We start from the raw sequence: 12,955 nt of genomic DNA, 5'->3' as shown, positions 1-12,955 counted from the left end.
TGTAGATGATATGATAATTTGTGTGGAAAACTCCAAAACTGCTAGAACTCATACAGGAATTCAGTAGTGTCAGGATATAAAATCAATGCACAGAAATCAGTTACATTTCTGTACACCAACAGCAATACAGAAGAAAGAGAAATTAAGGAGTCAATCCCATTTTCAATTCCACCCAAAACCATAAGATACCTAGGAATAAACCTAACTGCAAAGAAGACATCCAAATGGCCAACAGACACATGAAAAAGTGCTCAGTATCACTTAGCAGAAGGGAAATACAAATCAAAACCACAGTGAGATATCACCTCGCAACAGTCAGAATGGCTAAAATTAACAAGTCAGGAAACAACAGATGTTGGCAAGGATGCAGAGAAAGGGGGAACCCTCCTACACTGTTGGTGGAAATGCAAGCCACTGCAGCCACTTTGGAAAACAGGATGGAGGCTCCTCAAAAAGGTGAAAATAGAGCTACACTATGACCCAGTAATCACACTACTGGGTATTTACCCTAAAGATACAAATGTAGTGATCTGAAGGGGCACGTGCACCCAAATGTTTATAGCAGCAAAGCCCACAATAGCCAAACTATGGAAAGAAACTTGATGTCCATCAACAGATGATTAGATAAACCAGATTGGATAAATCAGTCACACACACACACACACACACACACACACACACACACACACAATGGAATACTATGCAACCATCAGAAAAAATGAAATCTTGCCATTTGCAACAATGTGGATGGAACTAGAGGGTACTATGCTAAGTGAAATAAGTCAATCATAGAAAGACAATTACCATATGATCTCTCTGAATTTGAGAGTCAGGGTAGGAGGTAGTGGGCAGTAGGGAGGGAAAATATGAAACAAGATGGGACTGGGGAGGGAGACAAACCATAAGAGACTGTTAATCTCAGGAAACAAACTGAGGGTTGCTGGGGGGTGGGGAGGAGGGATAGAGTGGTTGGGTTATAGACATTGGAGAGGGTATGTGTTATGGTGAGTGCTGAGAATTGTGTAAGACTGATAATTAACAGACCTGTACCCCTGAAGCAAATAATACATTATATGTTAATTTTAAAAAGATTGATATGTACAATCAATAAACATTTTACTTTATCTAAAATAAATAAAATAAAATAGTTTTATTTTTATCTAAAACCAAATGTACATGAATTGACCAGTTTTACTGTGAACTGACAATTTCTGATTTCCCTCTGACCACATCAGCTAAGAAAGAGAAAGACATGTCACAACATTCCCACAATTAGTTCCCTGACTAATTGTAAGATAATCCTGGCTGAGAAGTCACCCGTGGGCTTAGCTCACTCAATTCCTTCAGTGGAATTGAACATGACATGATGTATAATTTTTATCATTTTATGGATAAGTAAAATGAAGTCCAACCAAGGGTGTTAGCAAGCCCAAAAAGTCTCAATCTTCAGTGCCTCTGAAAAGGGATATCAAGGATGAACAGTGATCTGCTCTCTAGAATCCTGGAAAGATTCAGAAGTTGAAGGCAGGAAGGAGGCAGGAGACTGGAAACAGAAGGACTGATTGGAAGTCTAGAAAGCAAGATCTTGCAGGAGGCTCCATCAGCTTGTCCAGAGGAGCATTTGGTTCCAAATCCCACCCACCAGGTGGTGTATGGGTCTTATTTGGGGATGATATGAGAGGCTCCAAAACAGAAACCACCAGCTATGTTGGAGGGCAGGAGAGTGGCACTCCATTGACATCAAAGCTTTGGGTAAAAGTCTACATGCTCAACCTTGAGACCCACCCGTCACCTCCTTGGTTGCTCAAATCTGAGAAGGCTGGCAGCCATGCAGTTACCCTAAGACCAGAAACTGGAGTGTGACAGGAAGGGAGGGTGTGTGTAAAGGCCCAACGGTTGAGAAAGATGCAAGTGGACAGATGGAAAGAACAGTGAGCCACATGCACAGTGATGCGGGCAGAGCCAAAACAGGAAATTTAAACCTCATCTTCTAGCCTAGAAGAAGTCACAGAATGTTCTAAAAGGTAAAGCAGCATGGTCACATCAGCATTTTAACAAGCATTCTGGCTGCAGAGTGGGATCTACATGGTGAAAGAGGTAATATTGGGAATGAGTGGTTGGGTATAAGTGATGACATCAACTCAAAAAAGGCATACAAGAGAGGGAAGAGCAGGTTTGAGATGGAAAAGAATACAATGGGAAAGTTCAAACCAAAAAGAGTCAGACAGCCTCTCACTGACCTCTTATTCCAAATGAAAGGACTCCAAACTTATGATGTCGCCTCTGGACATTACCAGTTAATAGATCCAGACAAGCTGACCTATTGATTGTAGAGGAGTATTAGGGGTTGAGGGCAGTAGCTCCTGTGACATTTTCAACTGCTTGCCCATCCCGTGCCAGGAAATGTCATTTAAGTTTGGGTTAGACAGATTTGCCAGGAAATATGCTTTTGTGGTGTGGAACTGTGGAATGGAGGTCATTTGGTACAGTTATGACATAGCTAGCTTTTCTAGAAGCACCAGAAGTCATCAGGCCATATTCTTAAAGGGTAGCAATCAAAATGCTGCCCTTACAGTCTCTTTCCAGTGAGCATGCACCAGTGACAATGACGTGTGTGGGTGAAGAGGTCTGGGCACACAGCTGAGCACATGCCATGAGCTATGTAGCTGGGGAGAGGAGGCTGAAGCTCTTCTACAAACATCAGCAGCAAGGACTGGACATCAAAATGAAAACTGAGCACCTACCAAGCCCCTTGCTGTATGCTCCCATGGCCTGAATAGTTCCAGACCATCCACGGCATAGACAGAATTGACACTACCCCCAAGAGAACCAATTCCAGTTAACTCCTGCATGACACTCAAGAGGACTTCAGCCATGACCACACAAATGACAAAATATGAAGGCCATTCTGGGCTTCAACAGTTATCAGCTAGAAGAGTTCAGCCACTCATTTTTAGTTTGGAGGCTGAAAATAAAAGCCAGCTAGTATCTTTGGCCAATCTCAAAAACAGCTCTGCCCTCTGATTTAGGTCATGCCTGAAGGGAACTGGGACCAGGTAGAGGTCCATTCATCCAGCATCCGAAACGTAAAGAGATGCCAGAAAACTCAGTAATCAAGATAAATAATACATTCAGGCAGTATTTTAAAAATCAAAATCAATGTGAAAAAAGTTAACAATGAAAGAGCAAACGTTTATGAAGAAGGGCTGTGCTGATGGAAAGAACCAAGATGCCCTTCAACGGACGAATGGCTAAGGAAGATGTGGTCCATATACACTATGGAGTATGATGCCTCCATCAGAAAGGACGAATACCCAACTTTTGTAGCAACATGGACGGGACTGGAAGAGATTATGCTGAGTGAAATAGGCCAAGCAGAGAGAGTCAATTATCTTATGGTTTCACTTATTTGTGGAGCATAACAAATATCATGGAGGACAAGGGGTTTTAGAGAGGAGAAGGGAGTTGGGGTAAATTGGAAGGGGAGGTGAATCATGAGAGACCATGGACTCTGAAAAACAATCTGAGGGGTTTGATGTGACAGTGGGGTGGGAGGTTGGGGTACCAGGTGGTGGGTATTATAGGGGGCATGGATTGCATGGAGCACTGGGTGTGGTGAAAAAATAATGAATACTGTTTTTTCTGAAAATAAATAAATTAATTGAAAAAAAAAAGAAGAAGGGCTGTGCTGAGTTATATTAGAGACTGCAGCAAAAAAAGAAGATCAGTAACATCAATTGTTTCTTTATTTGAAATATTGACATTTGCCTATTGTGGATTTTTTGCATTATTTTTTATCTTAAAAATACATTAAACATTGTAGCTTGAGTATGGGTTTTTGGACACATCCTTAAATCTTATACCAAAGGAAAGCACCTTGCTTGCCTGGCTCTCAGCCTGGCATCTTCTCTCCCAGCATCATCCACCCCCACCCATCCCCATACACACACACACACACACACACACACACACAGTGGCATGGAGAAATTAAAAGCTACTCTTTGGAAACATAAGCACACATTCTATTCATTTGTAGAGGTTATAGCGGGCATTCTTGAAACAACTCTTCTCATTTATTGTTCCAAGAGTGTTGCTGTTCACCTTTAAATACACACCTGAGATCAGCGTTCGTAGCAGAGCTGTACCCTCGGGTCATGCTCACACACAGAAAGGAGGAAAATCAATTTCAATCCCCGAAGGACAGAATTACTGGTGCAGAAGGTCAGTAAATGCTAGCACTGCTCAATGGGCCTGGAACAAGATCCTTGTCCGCACTGCTTCGCTGCACACCCAGTGGAGGGAGGAGGGAAGACTGGAGACTCTCATTCTCACCAGGGAAGAGAAAGATGTCGCTTGTACAAGCCACAGGATAAATACTTTAAACAGCGAAGGGGAAGAGGCAGACATGTGCACTTGCAATGAGGAGTCACAGACTTATGTTTGCACCTAACGCTCTGGAGAAATTGACCAAGACTGGCTCAACCAACTGAAAATATTTCTGCTGTAATTCTGTCAAGGTCACTTCTCAGGCTGGGCTATCTACTCCCCAGGGGCTTGCTGCACAGATCAGCCTTACCAAAGGGACATAACTCACGGCTGTGTCTCAGGGAAACCTCCCAGGCCTGTTTGCCATTGTGCTCACGCCCTTCGCTGCTCAGGTATCAGATTCAGACCATCTGCGTTCTACAGCAGATGCAGGCGGAACTTGGAGCCTCTACCGGTGGTCATGGCAGTCCTGAGCCCTTCCAGATGTCTATGGACTGGTGCCACTTCTGTCACCTCAGAGATTATTACAAATATTTTATTGGAAAGCTCATGAATGGTAACAAAATCTGTGGCTCGGAGGGGCAGCAGAAGGAGACTACAAGGCTTCTTCTGCAGAAGATGTGTCAGAGCTGAGTACCTATTCCCAGGAGCACATACACCCCCCTCCCCATGGGAGGAGTCGGGTTTCATGGAAAGAGCCAGAGCATGGAAGTCAAATAGATCTGCAGACCCAAGTCTGAATCCTGGCTCCACTCATGAGCTATGGGACCCAGGGACATGATTTAACCTCTCTGAGGTCCAGTTACCTAATCTATAAAGTGGAGGAAAGCTAATGGATGAGAAGTGCCTGGCGCAAAGCCCATGCTCCTCACGTCTACTATACTCCAGCCCCTGTTCTTACAAAGGCTTTCTATGGAGCTTCTGTCTTCTCCTCCTCCTCTGAATGCCCAGAATCTCAGGGCCATTTTGCTTCCTGCTATCATATTCGAGGTTTGGCCTGGCCCTCTCTTTACCACACATTTGGGAATTGGGGACCACAGGATTGGATTTTCATGAGGAAAATATATCCAGATTCATGCATCACATTCCCAAACAGCATGAAGTTAGGCAGGGAGTCAGGGAGGAGAAATGAGAGCAAAAGCACATCTCTTCCTCTCCCTTGCCCACCGTGCCCCTATCTAGTCCCCAGCACACAGAAACCCAAGAAAGCTGGCCTCCCAGCCGCATCCCAGCCAGTCAGTTGCAGTTCTGAGCTGAGTCATCAAGAAGGTCATGAAGGACATGCAGGCTCTGAGGCTCAAGGAGGTGGCTGGACTCTTGGTCTCACCTTCTCCCAGAGAAGGGTTGGTGTAGGAGTCCCAAGGAATGTCCACAGTACCCCTAGTATGATCAGGAGCCCCAGTATGCCTGAGCAGAAGATATGAAGATCTTTTCTTTTTTTTTTTTTTTCAATTTAAATTCAATTAGCCAACATATAGGACATAATTAATTTCAGCTGTAGAGTTAGTAAATCATCAGTTGCATATAAAACCCAGTGCTCATCACATCACACGCCCTCCTTAATGCCCATCACCCAGTTACTCTGCCCCCATACCCCTCTCCCCCTCCAGCAAAACTCAGTTTCTTTCCCATAGTTAAGAGTCTTGCATGGTTTGTCTCCCTCTCTGTCTTCCCATTCCATGTTTCCCTCTCTTCCTTTATAATCCTCTGTGCTGTTTCTTATATTCCACATATGAGTGAAACCATATGATAATTATCTTTCTCTGATTGACTTATTTCATTCAGTATAATACCCTCTAGTTCTATCTTGTCAATATAAATGGTAAGATTTCATCCTTTCTGATGACTGGGTAATATTCCATTGTAAGTAGATACCACATCTTTTTTTATCCATTCATCTGCCAATGGCCATCTGGGCTCTTTCCATGGTTTGGCCATCGTGGACTTTGCTGCTATAAACATAGGGGTGCGGGTGTCCCTTTGGATCATTGCATTTGTATCTTTGGGGTAGATACCTAGCAGTGCAATTAATTGCTGAGTTGTAGGGTATCTCTATTTTCAACTTGTTGAGGAACCTCCATACTGTTTTCCAGAATGCCTGCACCAGCTTGCATTCTCACCAACAGCATAAGAGAGCTCCCTTTTTCCCACATTCTCACCAAATTTGTTGATTCCTAACTTGTTAATTTTAGCCATTCTGACTGGTGTGAGACTGTATGGGGACCTTTTCTTAAACAAAAACTCAGCCTCATTTCTGGCAGTGAGAAGGCTGATTGGGACTTATAAATGCCCATACAAATCTAGGATATATGGCAGCCAGCTTCAGTAGACCTCCTGGGAGAGATTACTAAGAGAACTTAAATCTGATGGGCCAGGGCCTTCCTGGGATTATGAGTCTCAAAGATGAGAAAGTCTGCCCCAGGCTGTGATGCCCCAAGTGGGCAGGGCAGGCCTCCTGCCGTGACAGCTGGGGTGTGTTCAAGAAAAAGAATTATGTACGACATGTAGGCTAAAGGTGGTCAGGCAGCTCTCATTCACCTGGGCCTACTAGAGTGGGGTTTTGTAATGGAGGAGAGAGATTGGACTCAATTCTGCCTTCAACAGGGACAAGTGGGGATTTGCAGTGAAGGAGAGGAGTAGGGATCAGTGTTTGGAAAATTCTAAGAGGAGATATCAGCAGGAGGGGTTTATTGCTAGACCAGCCCCAGAGAATCCCTGTTGAAGACAGCCCAGACTGACACCAGCCTACCCTCAAGAGGGGTCAGACCGCAGGTGGGGAATTTCCACTAAACTGACCTTATAGGATTTTGATCACTTTGCTCCAGGTGGATTCTACAAGAGTAGAGAGAGACGATGAGGCTGGACCTAGTTCAACAGAAGGAGCCTGGCCAAGGTTTGGTCAAAGGAAAGAGTCTTTGGCAAGTGACTGGGCCTTGCTGTAGCCTTTGGATAATTGCACAGGGACAAGATGTTCCTGAACACAGCACCTGGGTGGTGGGAAGTGTCGTAGTTCTAAGAAGAGAAGAAAGACATTTCAAAAAGTTAACTTAGTTAGGGAGCTTTTATTGGCAAGAGAGGCTTTTTCAAGTTTCCTGGCCTCTGCCACAGCAGCAGGAACAGCCACAAATAGCACCTGCCGGCTTCTGGCAGGTAAGTCCCAGGTATGGAGGATGCAATTGCCGAACAAGTCCAGCAGGTGGCAGAGCTAGAGTAGCATGGCCATCCAAGAGGAAAACCTGGTGGTGGCGGAGGGCAACAGGTGAGCCACTGAGGACCCATAAGGACCTGGGTCAGTGTTTGGGATACCAGCCATATTTGGTGGGGGAAACCTGACATCAAAGATATTGTTATCATCAGGGCACCTGGGTGGCTCAATCGGTTGAGCGTCCGGCTCTTGATTTCGGCTCAGTGCACCATCTCAGGGTCGTGGGATCAAGCCTTTCGTCATTGGGCTCCATTCTCAGCAGGGAGTCTGCTTGAGATTCTCTCTCCCACTCCCTCTGCCCTTCCCCCATGCCCCTACTCTCTCTCTAAAATAAATAAACATATATTTATTTATTTATTTAAAGATATTTTTATCACTATCAAGGCCGACATTCGTGCCTTTGGTTGTATAGAGCCTGGGAGCAGGCCGTATACATATAAGTATAAGAAATTATACTGAAAACTTGTTAGCATTGTGAGAAAAAAAAAGAGAGAGAGAGAGAGAGAAGCTAATGAACCACTTGGCAAAGATTGTTTTGGTTTGGGTAAATCAGAGCTGATGCATTTAACTGCGTTTCAGAGATCACTACCCGAGGAGGTAATGTTGCTGGTTTCTCCCTTGGCCCAGTCTGATAGGAGCCACTTCTATGTTTTTTCTTTGCTCTGCTTAGTTCTGGGCCTGTGAAAAGGATTCCACTGACACTGGAGCTGCCTCCAGGGACTCCCTACCTCCAGGCCCCATAGAGAGCAAGGGCAGACGAGAAAGCAGCCCCATTGCCCGCAGCTGGCCTATGATGATGGGCAGGCTGCTGCTCTCACTCCCAGCAGCTCTGGGGGACCTTAGACAAGGGAGGAAGAAGAATCCTAGGAACAGGGCTAACCTGAGGCCAAGCAAAGAAGGGATCCACTTCTCAAACCACAGTCCAACAGTAGAGTCAACTATGCAGGATCGGTGGGCCAGGGCAGTCTCCCCCGACCTCCTCCTCTGCCCCTCCCCAGCCTGCCCCTCCCTCTTCGTTCACTCTCCATGGGAAGGAGAGCCACTATCCAAACAGATGCAAGTGTTACTGATAGTACTACATGTCTCATTGAAACAAATACCAACTCATTGAATCCTCACAACAAGCTGATGAGACTATCATGACCCCCCCTCAGCAGAGGAGTAAATCAAGGCACAGAGAGGTCGAGTGACTTGCCTCGTGCCACAGAGCTAGTAAATGACTGAGCCTGAATTCCAACTTACATCTGTCTGACTCTGAAGACCATTTTCTTACCAGAACTGTATGTAGCCTCGAATGATTGCTTTGCTTTATTTATTGCTTTATCCATTACCCACCCACCCCCCGCCCCGGCACTGTCTGCATTCTTTAAATAAGAAGCCTTAAAAGGGCAATACTGAACCTAAAGGCAATAGATGGTCTCTTGCCCCAAAAGTCAGCAACCTCACCCACTCCAGACTAGTTTTCCCAGACTTTGGATCTTAATTCCTATAAACTATTTTTCCTTCGTGTGACCCTTGATCTGGCTTCTGGATACACCGTTTATTTTTTCTTTCTATTTCCTTATAGGGATTAAGGAATGGGGTACATTAAATACATTTGCACGATTGCAATTCAACACATTATACTAGGACTGACCTGCCAAAACATCTAAGTGGCTGAGAACCATCAGCGTGTGCCATGTCAGAGGACACAGTGATGTCACTGTCACCGGCATTACCATGTACCCTCTCTGTCCTCCCCTCCCCTGTTACCGCCCCATCTCTCCTGGAAACCTTCCTTCACTTATTTACAATGGTGGGATGAGTTTTTAAGTCAATGACTATTTGATGATTCTGCATTTGGAACTTCCAATGTTTAGACTCTCGTGTGAACTTCCTAGGGCTGCTGTAACAAAATACCGCAAACTGGGTGGCTTAAAACAATAGAAATGGATTCTCTCCTCATTTCTGGCGGCTCCAAGTCTGAAATCAAGACGTTGGCAGAGTCATGCTCTCTCTCTGAAGGCTCTAGACTCGTTCCCCAAGTCTCCGCCTCCACTTTCACACTGGCTTTGCTGTGTCTGTAACCAAACATCCTCTTTTTTGTGAACCCAGTGATTGGACTGAGGACCCACTCTAATCCAATACGATGTCAGCCTAATTTGACAACATCTGCAAAGACCCTATTTCTAGATAAGGTCACGTGCGCAGGTCCTGAGGTTAGAAACTCATGTATCTTTTGTGGGGTGCGGGGGGCTGCATAACATTCAACCCACAGCTACCTCTTCCCACAGGCAGGGCAGAAATCAGTAATTGACCATGGGATTCTTCTGCTGAGCGGAGTGGACATCACAGCCCCTCGCAGCGCTGTCCCCGCTGCACAGCAAGGTAACCAGAGGCAGCACCTCTGGGGACCCCCACCTGCCATCCTGAGGGCCCCTCAAGCAATGGGTCTGCAGTAACAGCAGCATGGCGTACGATGATAAGCACGTGTTCACACCCTTCAAGCCCGACGCAGGTGGCAGCCTGTTCACTTCTTGCACAAGGTGGGTCCTACCAGGGAGGCGTTCTGAGCTGCTCAGTTGCCAGACCATCTCCTCCTCACCCCAGCAGTTACCATGGGGCATGACTCTAGCCTTGGCTTCATGGGGGAACGGGGTCCTGTTGCTATTTCTGAGTCCACGATCCACGTGCACTGCTGCATGGCCTGGTTCCAACTTCGCTCCGTGCATACCTCTCTCCTCCCTCCACCGCCTGCAAATTGGAAATAGTGATACACAGCCATCTCACGGGGCTGCGGGGCAATTTAATTAATGTTTATAAAGCACTCTGAGGTCTTCGGATGAAAACTGCTGTGTAAGTGCAAAATTATTATTAGTTCTCAGCCTCCTGTCCCTTGACTTCTGACACAGGCTTTTGTTGTTCCTGAATAGGAACTGGTTATGAGCCTTCCAGCTGGCTCTTGCAGGTAGAGAGGCAAGTACACACACATTTGCAGATTTTTTTTTTCCCCCTTTGTAAAAAGCATTCCAACTCTGCGGGATGTCTTGAGGCTTTTCAGTATCTGAATTTCTCTCTATTTGTCTCTACTAAGTACCATAATCTGCAAGAAGAGATTGTAAACAGGCTACTTTGGAAAAGAGTGAGGGGGGAAATGGTCAATTTGAAGAAATAGTCCCTCTTACCATGACAATATTTTCTTCTCATGCAGAATCTAAATGAACCACTAAGTGAGGTCCTTCTCCGCTGCCCAGAGGGATTCTGTACGTGTTCATGCATTGAAAGGAGAAAAGAAGAGAAGGTTTGCTGGCAGGGGCCACATTCTGCCTCCTCCCTGCACTCTAACTTCTCAGGAACCATGGAAACAAATACACCCCGCCTAGATGATGTTTTCCTGATAGCCCTTTGTTACCGAACTGTGCGCCTGGGTGGGATCCCACGGGGAGATGACATAAAGAAGTGAAAAGGAAAGTCTGCAAGTGAAATGCCTCATATCTGAATGACAGAAAGGGTCTCCTAGGGCATTTGTCCAGCTCTGGGACAAGCAACCATATTACGTGGCACCATTTTCCACGTAGATATATTCATACCCACCCCACGCTTGCCACACCCTACCTACTGAGCAACCTGGAAGGTTTCTTTTTGGTTTATCATCCCGCTTTGTTGACAGGATCTGTTCCTCAGCCAACTTCCAGAAGATTTCATTTGTAAAAATATGCTAAGGAGCAATTATGTAGCATGTCATCAGCTGGATAAAAGTCTAAGGGCTTGGAAATGATGAATGAAAGAAACTCCACTGTGTGGCTGTAAGCACAGGAAAATCCCCCCCACAGAGCTGGGACCGTGAACTCCGTGTTTCCTGAGTCAACCAAATGTAGTAGCAGATTTTCTGTAAGGGGAAAACCCCGGACTAGTCTGCTGGGACAGGGAAACAGAGGCAGGAGTGAGCGCAACGATGGATAAAACCAGCTTTACTCATGCAACATCTGGTACTACACCACCACCGGAGTCTTGTGAGCTCTCACAACGGCTGTGACACATGAGGCCATTTTCTGTGATCTAAGATGATTCAAGTTCAGCCTGTGACGGAGAGGTTAGGATAGAAGGGATAGCTCCTTTCTGGAGCCTAAGAATAAGCTCATCTCCATTCCTCCCTTTCTCTCCTGCGGGTGCTGTGTTTCATCAGGCTTCCATCTGTCTTTCCCATGGTCTTCCTGCCTCCTACATCCTCTAGCTCCTTTGTTCCATCTTTCAGGTTATTGTCCTGGAAATGGATCTCATCTTAACGGCTGCCTGGCTCAGAATCCTTCGAGACTGCTCTACCACACAAATTCTCTACAAAAACTTGTTTACCCTCCATTACTGCCTCCTCCCTACCTGGCCAGGGGTCTGGGTGCCCTCTGCCTACAAAACGCCCACACAAGTTGCTGTTCGGGTGTGTGCTCCATCTCTTGCCTTAGCGATCCTCTCTTTGCCATTCCTCCCCAAACCTTCTCTCCTGTTACTACCGTTCAAAATCCTGCTTATCTTTCAAATCCCAGTTCAAATGGAAACTGTTCTTTAAAGCCTTCCAAGGCGCTCCCACGTGAAGTTGGACCCTCCCACAGCCCTTTGTTTGTTCCCATTCTTCTTTGTACCCTTGCCTAAGGTTAACAGGTCTCTGTGCTCCCAGCTCTGAGCTCATTTCTCCCTCCACTAGATTGCAAGCCCTTGAAAGGAAGGGTGTGTCTTGCTTTTTCTGAGCATTACAGACAGTTCCCACAATAGCACTTTGTCCAGAGTAAACGTTCAGCAAATACACTTAAGGTTTAACTTTACCCACCCAACGCACAAGACACTCCAGGTGGTAGAATTCTACAGGGGGTAGAATTTGATCTCCTCATGCAATTAAAAATTGAAAATTAGAAAATAAACACACAGTCTTAAGAGGATAATAGATAGCTGTGATAGACTCCAACCGAAGAACTGATTGATTGTATCTTACCAACCAGTTTGATCAAATCTGGCTCTGCAAACAATCAGCTGCAGAGCTATGGAAAACTGCTGTTGAATTAAGCAAACAGCTCCTACCCGAGGATTTTTAGGTCTTTGGCTGTTTTTACATGGGAAAGATGGAGTATCAAACAATGATCCACTTAATCCAGCCAAATCAAGTTGGCAATGAGGGAAGGGCAGGAGAACCAGACAGTATTATTCTGAGACTCCCACTGTCCCTAAGCTCCGGGGTCGAACACATGAGCCTCACATACTCTATGTCCACAGGCTGCGGCTAGATCCCTTCTCCTGCAAGCCCGGCAAATAATCGAGCTCTGTTGGGTTCTGTGAGTGCAGCTCAGTGTTTTGTGTGATGAAACCTGCTAAGAATTTTTATGAAAACAAAAACCACAGGCCTTCCTTTGGAAAGACACGGAGCTGATACTCATGTCTGTGTTTGTGTCTTGGGACATCCCAAAGTGAAATTATTTGAACCGTAGATTTAACTGCATAGACTAAGGAGAGCCCTGA

This window comes from Mustela nivalis (genome assembly GCF_964662115.1).
Source record: "Mustela nivalis genome assembly, chromosome: 5".
NCBI lineage: Eukaryota > Metazoa > Chordata > Mammalia > Carnivora > Mustelidae > Mustela > Mustela nivalis.
The sequence above is the reverse complement of the archived record's forward strand: the minus strand, read 5'-3'. Positions refer to the sequence as shown.